At 39.2% G+C, this 15,061-nt stretch overlaps 1 protein-coding gene across 11 annotated transcripts in view; it reads left to right on the forward strand.

Moving 5' to 3' along the window:
- LOC108970440 (polypyrimidine tract-binding protein 1) overlaps nucleotides 1–15,061 on the forward strand; it is a 390,952-nt gene that overhangs the window by 78,450 nt on the left and 297,441 nt on the right. The window lies entirely within an intron of this gene.

Below are 15,061 nucleotides of genomic sequence, written 5' to 3' on the forward strand. Positions count from 1 at the left end.
TTTGCAGCGAATTGCCTTTGTTTGGAGCCTGTCACAAATGCGCCTTTTCTTTTTCACAAAATTTTTTGCACTCAATTTTGAATTCGAAAAATGTTTTAACCTTAAAAGGTCGCTGGTTTATATTTGTGCTGTTAAACAATATTTTGTTGCTTCGCTGCGTGTTTATCTGCACACTCAGTTGTTAAATATAATATTACTGAAGTATTGCAGGCTTATAGAGACAGGCATGCGGCTTTATTTTTGTACTCCAAAATAAGAATCGGATTCCGGTGATTTATGCATATTATCACAAGTTTTGTAAGGCTTTAATTGTTGTAAGCGAACACGTTTAAAGTGATGAATGCCCAACACTTTGATTTTTCCGAAAATAAACCACTTTATGTAGGCACACGGTTTTTGTATTCTGGTATTGATTACGGTTTCGAATATTTTTTGCTATTCAGGGCTTAGGCACTTTCAAAAAATCGAATATAATCAATATCGGTGCAGTCATTCTTGAGTCATAATTTGCGTACTAAACCGACTTTTCTCCATTTAATTACGAGTTTACTTGCGATTGTGGATTCTCTTCTAGAATCACGGCTATTTGCTTAAGGTCCTCATGTGGTACACTAAGGTCCTCTCCAACCATGGCATACCATTTGCACATATTGCCTATTGATGTTGCCGGAACCGGTGTATAACCGCGAAAGTTACTGTCAGACTCAGAGAATCTCGGTTTCCAAATGAACACATGTCTGAACACTCAGAAATCCTCATACGATTTGGGCTTATACCTGATCTCTTGGTTCGTTGAATTGCCAAATCGAACTCTGGCGGTTTTTTCTCTGCCATCATGCCGGCGAGGGAGTTGTGGAGAGGAGTTGTGAGCTTTTTTACGGATGGGTCGTGGCATAGGGTAAGGTTCGTGGTGAGGTATGTTGTCAGAAATTCTTTAAAATCCGAGTTTGCTACCATTAAGGTAGCGGTGGATTGACTGCTCCCGAGTGCAGCCTTCTTCAGAGAGTGACTCCACTCTGATAGCGTAGCCATACTAGCTATGAACTCGCCTAACCTCATTATCAATAGCATCGAGTTACACAGCGGAATTACAGGTAATTGTGAAGCTGCAGAGCTAGCAAAGAACTACTAAGCTATCGGTAGAATGGAAACTGACCGGTGGTCCGGTCTCTTGTGGCTTACTACTAGATAGGCGGGCTTCGCCTGAGCTTGGTCAGAGTTGGGCTACCATCGGTTCAGGCGCTGTAGAAAGGTTCTTTTGGCCGCAGATCAACACAAGAAATCTATGAGCTCTTTGCACTCAGTAAAGTAAATTTGTGGTTGTTCTAAGACGCCAGTGCTCTATAGGCGTCCATGCTGTAAGGTTGAGAATCTTACAGTGGGCACATTATATTACTACCGCTAAGAACTTATTACGATCATTGCGAAAATTTCCGTAATGTTTGAGGTTGTGCCTACATTTTTCAAGTTTGTTCTACCACATTTTCTTCACACAAGATTTTTTCTTCACTGCCTTGGAGATTACTTCATTTGTGTGTTCAACAATCGTCTTTCATTCCTCTAATTACACTTCGCGTTCCGCTCTAACTGCGCTGGTGACCATGTTCAAGGTTATGAGACAAAGTCGCGGTCGACCGGCAAGCGAGAGTATGGTGCGCTAATGATTTTAATTCTCGACACCAACCTCAGCATTGACTATAATCATAATAAATATCATTAATAACGCGCGTTTGTGGGCCTTGCCTTGCCGTCGCGCTGTCCTTTCCAGATCAGCGATCGCGCACTGCGGCGTTAATGAAAGACTTTTCGGTGGCGCAAAAGAAACGAAAAGCATGAAAAAAGAGTTCGCCTTGAACAATTTATCTTAGGCTTATTTCTAAATTGTGTGTTATTTTTGTGGCGCGCTTTAATTTGTTTTGCGGATCTTGTTGTTTTTGCGCTGGTTTTTTGTTTCTGCGCGCAATTCGCCTTGAGCGAATTACATACTTAACAGTGTTGGAAGCTTCTTTCGCGGCGTCAGCAGCTGATGACACGTTTCGCCGCTTAGGCCCGACTCACGCAGACACCGCCTCCTGTGTATAAGTGTGTGTGTGTGTGTTTGGCTGAAATCCGAAATCTTTCAACTAAATTGAATTTAGTTAGTTCCGCCGATTGTGTTCGTGGTTCCACCTGCTGTGCAGACAAGTCGATTTATCTCGCGTTGAAGCGATTCTTTTTTCCTGTTTCTTTTTGCCTACATTTTTTATCACCATCTCCATGATACATTCATTCAATTTGGCTGAAAGTCGTCCATTCTTCATACATTGCTGGCAAATGTTGGTCTAAGTTTCTTAGCAGATGGCAACCGTGGCTAACATAGAACAACCGACAATGAGCAACAAATAGTGCCACAGCCAGCAGCGCACATGGCAGGAGAATTTACCAATGTGGCAAGTACAACAAATCAACATTGTACGTGTCGCTATTTGTTTGCCGCGTTGCTGCCACAGCGCCGGTTAGCGCTGATCGCTGCATGCAACAAGCAGCAAGCCGCAAGCCACAGTGCCACTGGCAGCCGTCGTTGTCGTTGCGGCGCTTCTTCGTATACGATTTCATAAAAAAGAGAGTTGGGCATTTCATTTGTTGCATGTGTGCGCATGCATGTATGTGTATGTGTGTGCGTGTTGGTGTGCAAACACATCAGGTGTTTTCATTTAATTTTCGTAATATGTTCGCCAACAATGCAACAGGCAACAGCGTTACCTACTCGTATAATTGTGTTTTGTGCGGTGTGGCAAAGAAAGCAGTAAGGTGCCGTTACGTTTGCTTAAACGTCCCGCCACAGCACTCATTTGCCTGCCTAATACTTGTTTTTTTTTTTATCTACACACACACGCAATCCCATACATGCATGCATATGGACTTTGCAACTTTTTCGTAACTTCACACACTGTGGCAAGTTCAGTGGTATTCATCTTGGCACAGTGTTGCATTTGTTTGCTCACATATTCATGCACTTCGCCGCATGTGTAGCTTATTTAGTCTAAAAGCAGGAAGCCCATACGGCATACCAACAATAAAGCAAACACACTCGCAGCCACACGCCGTTGTGCGTCAACGTCGGTCGGTGGCTTCCTCGTTCCGGCGCCCCTCATTCAATCGTCAAGCTCTGTTTATTTTGCACTAGTTTTCGTGCGGTTTTTTTGGCTTAGTTGCTTTTGTTGTTGTTTTCTTTTCGTCTCCCTGTTATTTGCAGTTATTCTCTAAACTTTTTGTTATTTTTCAATTTCAATTTACTTCGCCGTTGGCAGCCGTTTTTAGTTTTTAGCAAATGAGAAAACTATTTCATTTCATCATCGAGAGTGTTCTGCAGAAATTGGCCTTAATGAAACGGTAAACTGCGTTATTAAAGACGCTTGTTGAAAGGCGCTGGTTGTTGCAATAAATACAATTTTTTCTATAATTTACAGTTGACTAATTCCATGCTTCCAAAGTTCTGGAATTTCTTAAGGGTATAGGAAAAAAGCTCTAGAGCTTGCTTTGATTTGCATATTTGCTATCAGACTCCGGTAAACTGAACACATTAAGGATCACAGAGAGTGGCATTCCGAAATCCTCTTTCACTTTGACTACATCGGTCATAATATTGTGCCGCGGAACCTACAACTAGCAGCTATGGTATGCATCCACTGCTACACATACATTGAGTTTGCTTGAGTAACATCAAAGCTAGTTGAGGATTGAATGCACTCACTAGCAGTAGCATCAAGCTAAATATGTGGTAAACTTGTCTGAATGTTTGGTCAAGGGAATTGCCGAAAATTATAAAAACTTTTAAGAAAAGACGTCCAAGAATGAGCATGGATCCTGCTGTAACAACTAGGGTTGGTGCTGCGAATGTCTTTGGACTCAGAAAGTAACATACGAGAACTGCTATCTTTTATCAAGGCCCTATAAAATTGGAATAAAATGTTCTTCTAAATTTCCGGAAAAAGTTCAGTCACCAAATAAAAATAAGTTAAAGTTTTGTAACATTTTGCTCTTCAACTTTTGTGGCCTGCTGCTGCCTGTTTTCTAAGAATAGCGAAGCAATCTCAGAGGCGGTGCGAGGCCCACACTTAACGACAACGATCTGCAGTAATCACGTCTTTCGAAACAAAATCGATATTTTGTTGAGGAAAGTAATGAAAGACGATATACTACTGTGATCAAATTGAAAGGTGAATATTTAATTTATACGTCGCGTGTTTTTCGAATCGGTAAGGTATTAAGGGGTTACATGGGTTTCCTCGGGTAAAATAAATCCTTTTATTACCATTTTTTCTCATATAAAAAGTTTAATATTTTATTAGAATTTTTCTTTGTTACAAACATACACTATTAGCAACGAAATGCTGAAATTTTGGAAAAAAAATTTTAAACTCCGACATTTGCGACGCCATTTCCGGTGTTGCCTCGGAGAAAAGATGCGGCCGTGTTGGCAAGATAACTCCTTACAGGATCATCTAAAGTGAAAAAATATGTGTTTTAGTTAAGATCTTAACGTAGAACTTGGAAAAACTGAAAATTGGATTTTCGGCGGAAATTTAAAAAAATAATGAAAATTTCAGTGAAAATTTCGCAACATTTTTTTCCACATAGTTTGTGATCGAAAAAAATCCTTCGTCCAAGTCGGTTGAGTGGTTCTCGAGAAATCTTGTCAACCGATTTCAAAAACGCTGTTCGAGAAAAACGCTTTGCCCAGCTAGCCTCGAGCGCACAAGTTCTCAAGCCGGTATCACCGAAACTATTAATCGGATCAACTTCAAATTTAGGAGTATATTCTAGAGTAATTTAATAAGACAAAACATTTTTTTTTGATTTTTTGAAACACGTACACCCATGTTCTTGTTTTTAAGTACGCCACGAACTCCGCCTTTCTCTCTGTGCAAATAAGCGCAGCTAGTCCTTCAGTTTTTGAGATATCGATATGAAATTTTGCACACGTTCATTTCTCCCCAAGACGCGCCACTCTAGCATATAGCTGCCGTACAAACTGAACAATCGGGCTCAATTGCTTGTATGGAAAATAAGCTAATTTGGAGAGATATCTGCATGCAATTTGACAGGGAGTATTATGTACCATAGTAGTAAAATATCTGAAGAAAGTATTCAGATCGGAGCACTGAAGAGCATTGTATGCTCGGTGCAAGCGAAGTTAAAGTGTTTTTCTATTGATTTTACCACTCACTATTGGTGAAACTCCGCGCCGTATCGATAGACTATGGGCCTACAGTTCTGGCGCGCACACCTGGCATATTGATGTACATACTACACACGCACATATTGTCAGTACATATGTGTGTATATTTAAGTATTTATAAATGTCGCATGACTGATTTAGCATACTTTGGCATACTTCATCCTATTTCATTGTATATAGAATCCAAAACACACACACCTGCGAGCATAAAGTTTCACAATTTCATAGAAGGAACACATTTACATATGCTAATGCAGTTTCATATTTTTACTAGTAAAAAGAACTGTTATGCGTTTCATCGAATCGCTCAATCCTTGTTCTTACCGCGTTAAGCTTTTTGCAGTGCAACGCTCGTCGCTACAAATGCAGCTTAAGGGAGTCAGTGGATATCCGCCGTCAGAAGTATACACTTATCTGCAGCAAGTATTTGCTATTTTAAAACACACACTCACACACACACACACACATACACATGCATATTTATTGTTGCAACTGATGCAATTGTAAGCACAAAGCAAAATAAAACATTATTTTATGCATGTGCAACTAAGTCCCGGTCTTACAAAGCGCACAATACAAAATATGTTCATATGTGTGTGTGTGTGTGTGTGTGTTTGTATAGTAAATGCAATACAATTCTTACGTTGGTATTTGCAATATTTCTGCGCAAAAGTGAAGCCTCTGTATATTTATTTAACCCGCTTGGCCATCTCCCGAGCAGCGTTGCCGCAAGTGCCTCGCAGCGTGCAACAGACATTGGAGTTTGGACGATAAGCTCTGATAGCTTATGATGCCGTCCTTAACTTGAAGGCTTACGCCCACATCTACATACCCGCTTACCGTTGTGAAATTTATACACAGCAACAATAACCAGCAAGTGATCGTCCTTCAGCAGCATGTTGCATGTCCTGCCATCAATGCCCTGCTTTCGCCTCGATATTATGGCATTAGTTACTTGCATTACCATCGTTATTGTTGTTGTTATTGTTAGCCAGCTGAGCTGCTTAGATGGCTGTGTGCCAATCTCCGTGCTGGCCTGCCCTGACTTGGCTCACCCTTCCGCCGCTGTCCGCCCACCCTTCCATTTTATTTACCTTTATCAGATATTTTCCGAACGGCTTTTGTTTCAGTTGCAGCTTCACTTTGTTTATTCTATTTATTTGCTCCTCCAGTATTCCTTATTGTTGTGTATCTCTACTTAGCTGTGTTGCAACAGATTTTTGTCTGTCCTGTGTTGCCGGCTGCTGCTTAATGGCCATTGCCGGTAGTGTTGCAAATCAACAGCTTTTAAATTTTAATACTACCATTTGATTTATATTCCTAAGTAGTTTGCTTACCTGTTTCTGGCGCTTCCCGCCACCCATCTGTGCGTCGTCCATTCGTCCATGCAGCCATCCTTCGTATTGACTCTTCTGCAATATGAGTTTTTGTTTGGCTTTTGTTTCGGATTTTATTGTTTTGTTTTGGGATTGCAATTGAAATTTTACTTTAAATTGGCATTAATTTGTTGACAATAAAATTTCGTATAAATACTGGGGCACAAAAAAACACACACACAAAATTGGTCTAAGAGAGTTATAGTTTGTAAATTGATAGTTGAGTTCGCTACTGTTTGGCCTGAGTTTCAGCCGAAGAAGTTACTGTAAATGTGGAAGGGAAACTCTACCATTCAAAAGAAAATTCTTTGGCATTTTCGTTTGAAGATTATTTCTTTCAAATGTTGGCCGCAGCTACTTCTCAGATGGTCCAAGTTTTGATGGCACTTTCAAACAACTCGACTGGTAACTGCGAATGGCACGCGTGATTTTTTGCTCCAAGGCCTGAATCGAAGCGGGATTTTCCGCCTAGTCTTAAGACTTTTCATATCCCTACAGGGAAAAGTCTAACAGTGCGATATCACACGATCTTGGTGGACAATCGACCGTCTCAAAACGTGAAATTGTCTTCTCACCGAAATGTTCTCTCAATAAATCCATCGGTTGATGTGATGTGTGGGAAGTGGTGCCATTTTGTTGAAACCAAATGTCGCCGAGATCACGAGCTTCAATTTCAGGCATCAAATAGTCAGTTTATAATGGCGCGAAATTTGGCTCGAAGACGACAGATCTTCTTGGAACTTTTCAAGAGCCCATGAAGGGAAGCGATGTCGCTTGGGGAGATCGAGCGATTTCAGTTCTTGCGTAAACTGTATTTTGTATGTTTCGATTTAAGATCTCGACGTAAAATGCGCCAAGTCCTTCCATTAGTCAGTCCGAGTTACTTTCCACGGTCTTCGTATACACTAGCGTGCTGGACGTGGTCTATTCGGTAGAATGTTACCAAATAATGAATGCTGGGTTTCAAATTGGGTAATGGTTTTGCGATTAGTAGGCCGATTATGTTAATAAAAGTTGAACGAGTTGTAGACGTTGTTCAGGCGTAACTTTTTAAATGATGAAATGCCAAGGAATACTGAAGAAAATTAGCATGACAGCTCGACAACACTCAAGAGAAATCTGTCAAAAAAAGCCTATTGCAAAGAATACCTATGCTTAGATCACTTGTTAGTTTGAAAAGTTCCATATAGTGTTGTGTTGAAAATTTGACAAGCCAAGTTTTTTTACGTTCTCAAAGCTTCATCAACCCAAAAACCACTCACAAACGTTCTTATACATTAACATGCCAATGTATTTGTTTGGAACTTTGATTAAGCAAAGACACACACCCTCTTTACGTGTTAATTTCAGCGCTACTAACTATCTTCATACCTTGTAAAGTCTTGAAATCTTTTAAGCATGTTTGGATCCTCATAAAATAAGTTAAATTAATAGGAATATATTTATTTAATTACAAGCTAATAACATGCTTCAGGCAAGAGAAGACTAATGAGCACAACCAACCAACTTGAAGGGCAGCAATCGTGTGCGCATTCAAATCGTCTCAATCAACTGCACAAACGGTTGCCAGCCGCAGTGTCGTAGCTAAATCAAAAAAAAAAAAAAAAAAAAAAAAAAAAAAAAAAAAATATTTTCAATATTTATTTTTTATCGTTCTTTAGCGGTGTTTATTGCCGGTCTGGTGCACCTGCATCAAGAACTAAGCAATTATCGACAAATAGTCATGTTAATTTGTAAGCACCGACGTATGCAAGCATTCATGCTACTTAGCAAAGCAAAGAATGCCACCATATTGGTTGGTTTGTTGCTAGTGATCTATTGGCAGCAGCGTATGCCTTGCTGCTTGGCGACTGATATTTACTTTTGTGGTCATTAGATGTCTTCTTCATTTTGTGGCAGGCAGACGCAAAGCTGCATGCCACATTGGCACAATACGTGGCATAATGAGTGGCGTAAGTGCATAAATATTTTATAACATGTAAAGCGCGCTTACCATATACGGTTTTAATTGCAGTTCAATGATCTATTGGTTTCTGGCACACCCTATGGACAAGCAACTTGACACTCGTTTTGTTTCGCTGTTGAGCAGACAAGTGCATTCTTTTGCACAAACAATTATAATAATACTACTCAGAATTTCGCTATTTTTTCTACTAATTTTTTTCTTTATTGTTTTTGTTGTTGCTTTTTTCTTGGTGGCAGAAACGTGCACGATCGCTAATCGCTTTGCCAATTGCCCACTTGTTCGCCGCTGCCATAGCAAGTGTGACTAATCGCCAATTGCGAGTGGCTTTCAGCCAGCCAGTCGACAAGTCAATCAGTCATTTGCGTTGTGTGCCGTTTGCAACAACAAAAAGCAGCGCGTTGCACTTTAACTACCGTTTAGGTGGGCGTCGCGGTATTACTCGCGCACACTCACCCACACCTACGCTGCGAATCGACCATATGCAAAACCCACACATGCGGCATGTCATTTTATTATAGGTTTTTCCTTGACGCACTGATGGAAATTTGCATTGCAAAACGACAAGCGTACATGAACAGTTAGTTTCTTTTTATAGTTTTTAAGCAAGCTGTAGACTATTACACATACATATACATATGATTTAAGTGCCTCGTTTTAGTTTGCGTTGGCGGCTTGACAGCAAGACACCGTAATGTAGTAAACCGTTAGAGGTATTAAGCAGTTGTAAATTGGTTGGCAAGCATGAGTCCTTGTGACTTGATGGTGTGTTGCGTTATTTTAGTAGAATGTATACATACATATATGTATGTATATTCAGACAATCTTTTTCATGTAGGTATATATTAGAAGCACGCAATTTAATTTATTCTAGAACATTTTATTTAATACGAAAATTTATACTTAGATTACTGATATTGAGTTAAGCTCTTTCTTTGGCAAACCAATTTTTTTCTTTTAAATTGTTAACTTTTTTAAATATTTCAAATCAAGTGGCAACGCTATGAAAGTAAAATTTTTTATTTTAAATGTTTTAAGTCACTGAAACCATAAATTGAAATTAAATTTAGATAGTTGATATCTCTTTTTGAAATTTAATCAGGGTGGCAACCTTGTCCATTTTATTTTTAAATGTAAGTATTTGTAAATGGTTTAAACTGTCTTGCTGACACTAAAGCAAAATTTATTATGAAGTTAGTTAAATATAGTAATTAAAAGTGTGTGGCAACTCCAAATTTGTATTTATATATTTTTGCTTTTCTTTTTCTTTTCAATACATATTTAATAAATTGCTATTATAATTTTGCCAATTTTTTTGTACATCTGGCAACCTTGTTTTGATTTTTCTGGATAACTGCAGTAAAATTTTTGTAAGGAGGAAAATTTCTATAACAGTTCTGTTTTTCTATACAGTTCTGATGGTGTTTCCAAATAAGAAATAAATACTATGAGGTTGCCAATTAAACGAAATCATGCTGTCAAACTTTCGAAACCTGATTGCAGTGTTCTTTAGTTGATTTGTTTAATCTGTCAATTTTTAAAGGACCAATAGTTCTTAATTCCTTTGTTAGATTGCTTTTACTAATTTTTGCCTTCAGAGAATTCGAAATAAACAATTTTACAATTTTTACTCACAACCTACCGCATGTGACCACCCAAGTAATGCCCACGAACTAAGCATGAATATACATATATGTTTATGTATGTAATTAAATTTCCGACCGCACAAAACGCTTACAAAAAAAAAAAAAAAAAAAAAAAAAAAAAAAAAAAAAAAAAAAAAAAAAAAAAAAAAAAAAAAAAAAAAAAAAAAAAAAAAAAAAAGACAGTCCTCTACAATTTTAGAGTGTGTCAACGCTGACATACAAAAGGAATTTTCAGGTGTAGCTTTACGATGTTGTGACAAGTGGACACGAAGTTACATGCAGTTGCTCCGTTTGTTAATTAGTTTTCAAAAAATAATTTGCACCCTAAGTGTGTTTTTCGTTTTTTTTTTTTGTTTCTGTATGTTATGAAGTGAAATTTTCTACAGATGCAAATAAGACACTTAACACTTTCCTCAATTTGCTATGTACACAGGGAATACAAGCAGAGCTGACGGAAGCCATTTGTTTGATGGTTTTGGAGAGATTAAGAAGTGACGAGGCTACCAATGTTATTTAGTGGGAATCGTGTTTTCCTTAGATAAGAAATTTATGAGGCATGCCACAAAAGAGAGTTTGTGATATATCTCCTTACTGATGAAATGATAAGGACGATTTTGTAATTTCTTAAAAAAATATTAAAAAACGTTAACCTCTTTTGTACCGAAGCTATAATAATAATTGTACCGAAAATATAATACAAAAGGTTCTGTCGAAGAACTTGTCTCCGATCATTCAGTATGGTCTTTGGATATTGCACAATTTCGTTAGACAATAATCCATGCAAAATTTTGTGAAGATATCTCTTCAAATGAAAAAGTTTTTCATACAAGAACTTTCTTCTGATTGTACAGTTTGAATGCGAGCTATATGCTACAGTGGTCCGATACCGACGATTCCGACAAATGAGCAGCTTTTTGGGGAGAAAAAGACAGGTGCATAGTTTCTGATCGATATTTCAAAAATTGAGGGACAAGATCGCAGACATACAGACAGAGAGACCAGCAGACAAAAGGACGTGACCAAATTAACTATATATCGTCTCTTAAAATGTTAAATTACCTTACCTTACTTTTCACAAGATTACAGGCGAAGGAACAACAATATAATGGGAAACAAAATTTGAGTTTTGGTTATATAATGGTTATATGTATATTAGTTTGTCAAAAAAGTCTTGCGGTATTTTCGCTAGTTGGCGCTGAGAGCGCGTAGTTCTAGTTTTATTCGTCGCATCGGGTCATGCTGTACCTTTTTGGAAAGCTCGTTTCACGCGCTAACACGTGTTTGATTAATTTTCCTGAGTTATAGCGTCGCAAACATGTAGCAAGATAAAGAGAAAATACGGCATATTTTACGGTACTACTACGATAAAGGCGAAAATGCATCTCAAGCCGCCTATAAAATTTGTGCAGTTTATGGACCCGATACAGTTTCCATTTGCACCGCACAACGACGGTTTCAACGTTTTCGTTCTGGTGTAGAGGTGGTCGAAGATGCGCCACGCTCCGGAAGGCCTGTCGTCGAAAATTGCGATAAAATCGCTGAATTGTTCGGAAGAGACCGGCATAGTAGCAGCTGTAGCATCGGTCAAGATCTGGGCATTAGTCATCAAACCGTTATAAAATAAAAAAAAAAATAAAAAAAAAAAATTAATAAATAAAAAATACCGCAAGACTTTTTTGACAATCTAATATTGATTACATATTCGTTATCATACACTCAAATTTAAGTAAAATTTGGTTTTGGTTACAAAATGGGTATATATTGGTTACATGTTGGTTATAATATATTTATGATATATATTATAAGGTTTCCGACATTTCATTTTAACTGCTAAAATCTTTGTGAAAACTTAATATACCCAGTGTTATTCAGGGTATAAAAAGCATGCCACCGGAACTTCATATCCCTCCTCTTTTTATCATATCAGCCTGCACCAACTAAAGCCCTGCAATTCTACGAAAAATTCGCTTCTTCTTCTCTTCAAAAACAAAAACAACTTGTTTTTTTACTTTTCACTTTTGGAAGCTCTGCCAGGGCTCCACTTGCGCAAGGGCCAAGGCTACTAGCCATACAGAAGATTGCAACAACAACAAAAAAAGCGCACGAATATTTACTCCGTTATATTTAGCACAATTGCAGCATGCCACAAATATGTGCATGCCATGAAATTTACACACTTGTGCTGCATGGCTGAGTGCCGGCGTGGCAGTAGCATACGTTTGTGCCACATTCAAAATTTATGAGCGAAAATTATTAAGAAAACTGTTGAATGAAGAATGGGCGGTCGGCCCCTTGTTGTTGTCGGTGTGCTCATTTAATTTTATTGCCGCAGCGGCAGTAAACTACACAAGTGCAGCAGGCGCATGCGAGTGTGTGTGTGTGTCGTTTGGTTTAAAAAATGCGCACACGCGGATTAATGACTGTCAGTCGAAGTCTCGTACGCAGTCAGTCAATCAGTCGGCGCAGGTTTATTAGTGTGCGCTGTGTGAATGTGTGTGTGTGTGTGAGGTCGCTGTAGTGCTGCAGGTTGAGGCCTGGCTGCTGTAACATTGCAAGCAGTTAGTATATGTTGGTTGATGTTTTTTTGCGGGACTTTTGACATATGTTGCACACACATGCAGCCACACACGCACACACTGCTGCTGCAAGTTTATGAAGCGCCTCGGCAAAATTTGCCACTATGTCAATCCAGCTGACTTTATGACAACTTTTAATGTCAGCCACTTGATGAAGGATGCGCATTTCGCCGCATTAATGCCTTGTTGCAAGCACTGTATTCTCATCTCGAACTTTATTGCCACCTAAATTTCATATGCGCCTGCTGTGCAAGTGGCAAAGTAGCATGTGGCAAGTGCATGGCATTTGGATTTCGGGCAAAATGGCGTGTATGAAGCGCTGGCATTTAGCAGCGTTTGAGGCAAGTATCTCTAACAGGCATGGAACATGCATTTATAAATAAATTTGTGTGGCAAGATATTATGAATAATGCAAAAAGGGTTTTCGCGAATCACAAGTGTCCTTTGCCGCCGATTACCGGCAAATGGGAATTGTAGGGTACGCTATCAAAAACGAGGCATCCATGACGTCACGCCCGCGCATAGCGCCCGTCTGTCAACACCCAGCCAAACAATGGGTGCAACAATGATTGCACGGAATTGCTAACGGTTGCGCCGATGTGCAGTTGTTGCAGGTATATATGTATGTGTGTGTGAATATGTCTCTGCTTTGGGGTGGCATATATCAGCATTAGATTCCATTAAATACGTGAATGTTTCAGCAGCACAGCGCACATTTATCGCCGTTGCCATTGAAAGCGCGCGCCACACTGTTGTTGCAACATCTGCACGATTTGTCATTTTAGTAAAGTGGCAAGGCGTGTGCTACGACATGCTGCAGCAAACACATGACAACAATGTGGTGGCAGTGATCTGCGGAAATTAGTGCTGCAACATCGTTGCAACAGCGGCAGCGACCGCGACCGCAGCACCATTCATCAACGTTGCAATAAAATGTGCGTGCGCGCCAATGTTGCACAGCAACATCATTTGTCCCGGCAATTTGACAGTGCAACGAGTGGAATGCGCGCTTGCAACAGCCGCTTCCCAACGCTGGTTGAGTGAGCGTTGCAACGTTGACAATAATATAGGCGGGGGGGTGCTGTTTTGATGTCTTTTGATAATGTGTGAAGGGGAGTGTGTGCGGGGGTAAAAATCTACCTTAATTATCAAAAAGTGGATAAAAGTAGTAAAGTTGTATTTCGTGGGACTACTGTCCAAAACTGAGATGCCAAGTTGCAAATTTTTTATTGAAATTTAGTTTTTTTATTGAAATTAAATTTTTTTGCACTAAACTTCGCTTTCAATAAATCGATTGGGGCATTCGCTGTGTGGCTTGCGTCGCCTTCCTGTTGGAACCACATATTGTCCAAGTCCATATCATCCAACCTTTCCAAAAATATTTGAGCGGTAGCGATTCCCATTTGCAGTTTGGTCTTGATCATCACGAAAGAAGTACAGTCCAATGTCGCCGCCGCCCCATAAACCGCACTAAACCGTAACCGTCGGGATGCAGTAATATTCTCGAAACTATGGGCACTTCTTTGTCTCACTGGCTCTTGAAATTTGTGTACTGTACTTGTGGATTAAGATTTTTCCACAAGACGCTCAACTGTTGAACAGAGAGGACGATTGTGTCTGATGCTGTCCCTATCGGCCTACTTTTGTAGCGTGGCTATTAAAATCCCCGTTACAAACAACATATTAACGAGACTAATTGAGAATTGAGAATGTATGTATGTCCCCCAGAGCAAAACCGAAAGAGAACCGTCGGTTTAATAGTCGTTTGTGACGTCGATGGTTCCATAAATTTAGTAGGACGTCGCATCAGAACTGAAAATATTCAAATATCTTTCCAGATTTTACATTCGCTCTCTCTTTTATTTTCAACGTTTTTTTTTTATAAGTCAGTTAGCGTCTTAAGCCTTCATTGGTTTGTCAGACAAGAAAAATATTTTGTGAACTCGCTTTGCAAATAAAAGTTGCTCTTATAGAGGTATTTAAGAAAGAAGCTATCTGGTGGTAAAAGAGGAATAGGCTATAAAACATCGTCTATTGGAATTTAAGGCTCTAAATTTTAAATTAATCACATCTATTGGTAGAGGATTTCTCGACGACGTCTCGAAGGTTGCACAAATAAATCCTTTTATGCTGATTAACTTTATTAGAAGTATGGAATGATTTAGAGAAGCGACAATAGAGTGAAGAGACTTTAGTCCGGGTGGTATCTCAATGTGCCTGTTAAGAGTTTAGTTATTACATTACATAATCACAGTAGCTACTTAACGACTTATAGATAT

This window comes from Bactrocera latifrons, unplaced genomic scaffold, assembly GCF_001853355.1.
Source record: "Bactrocera latifrons isolate USDA-ARS-PBARC rearing strain unplaced genomic scaffold, ASM185335v1 scaffold_3, whole genome shotgun sequence".
NCBI classification, from domain to species: Eukaryota; Metazoa; Arthropoda; class Insecta; order Diptera; family Tephritidae; genus Bactrocera; species Bactrocera latifrons.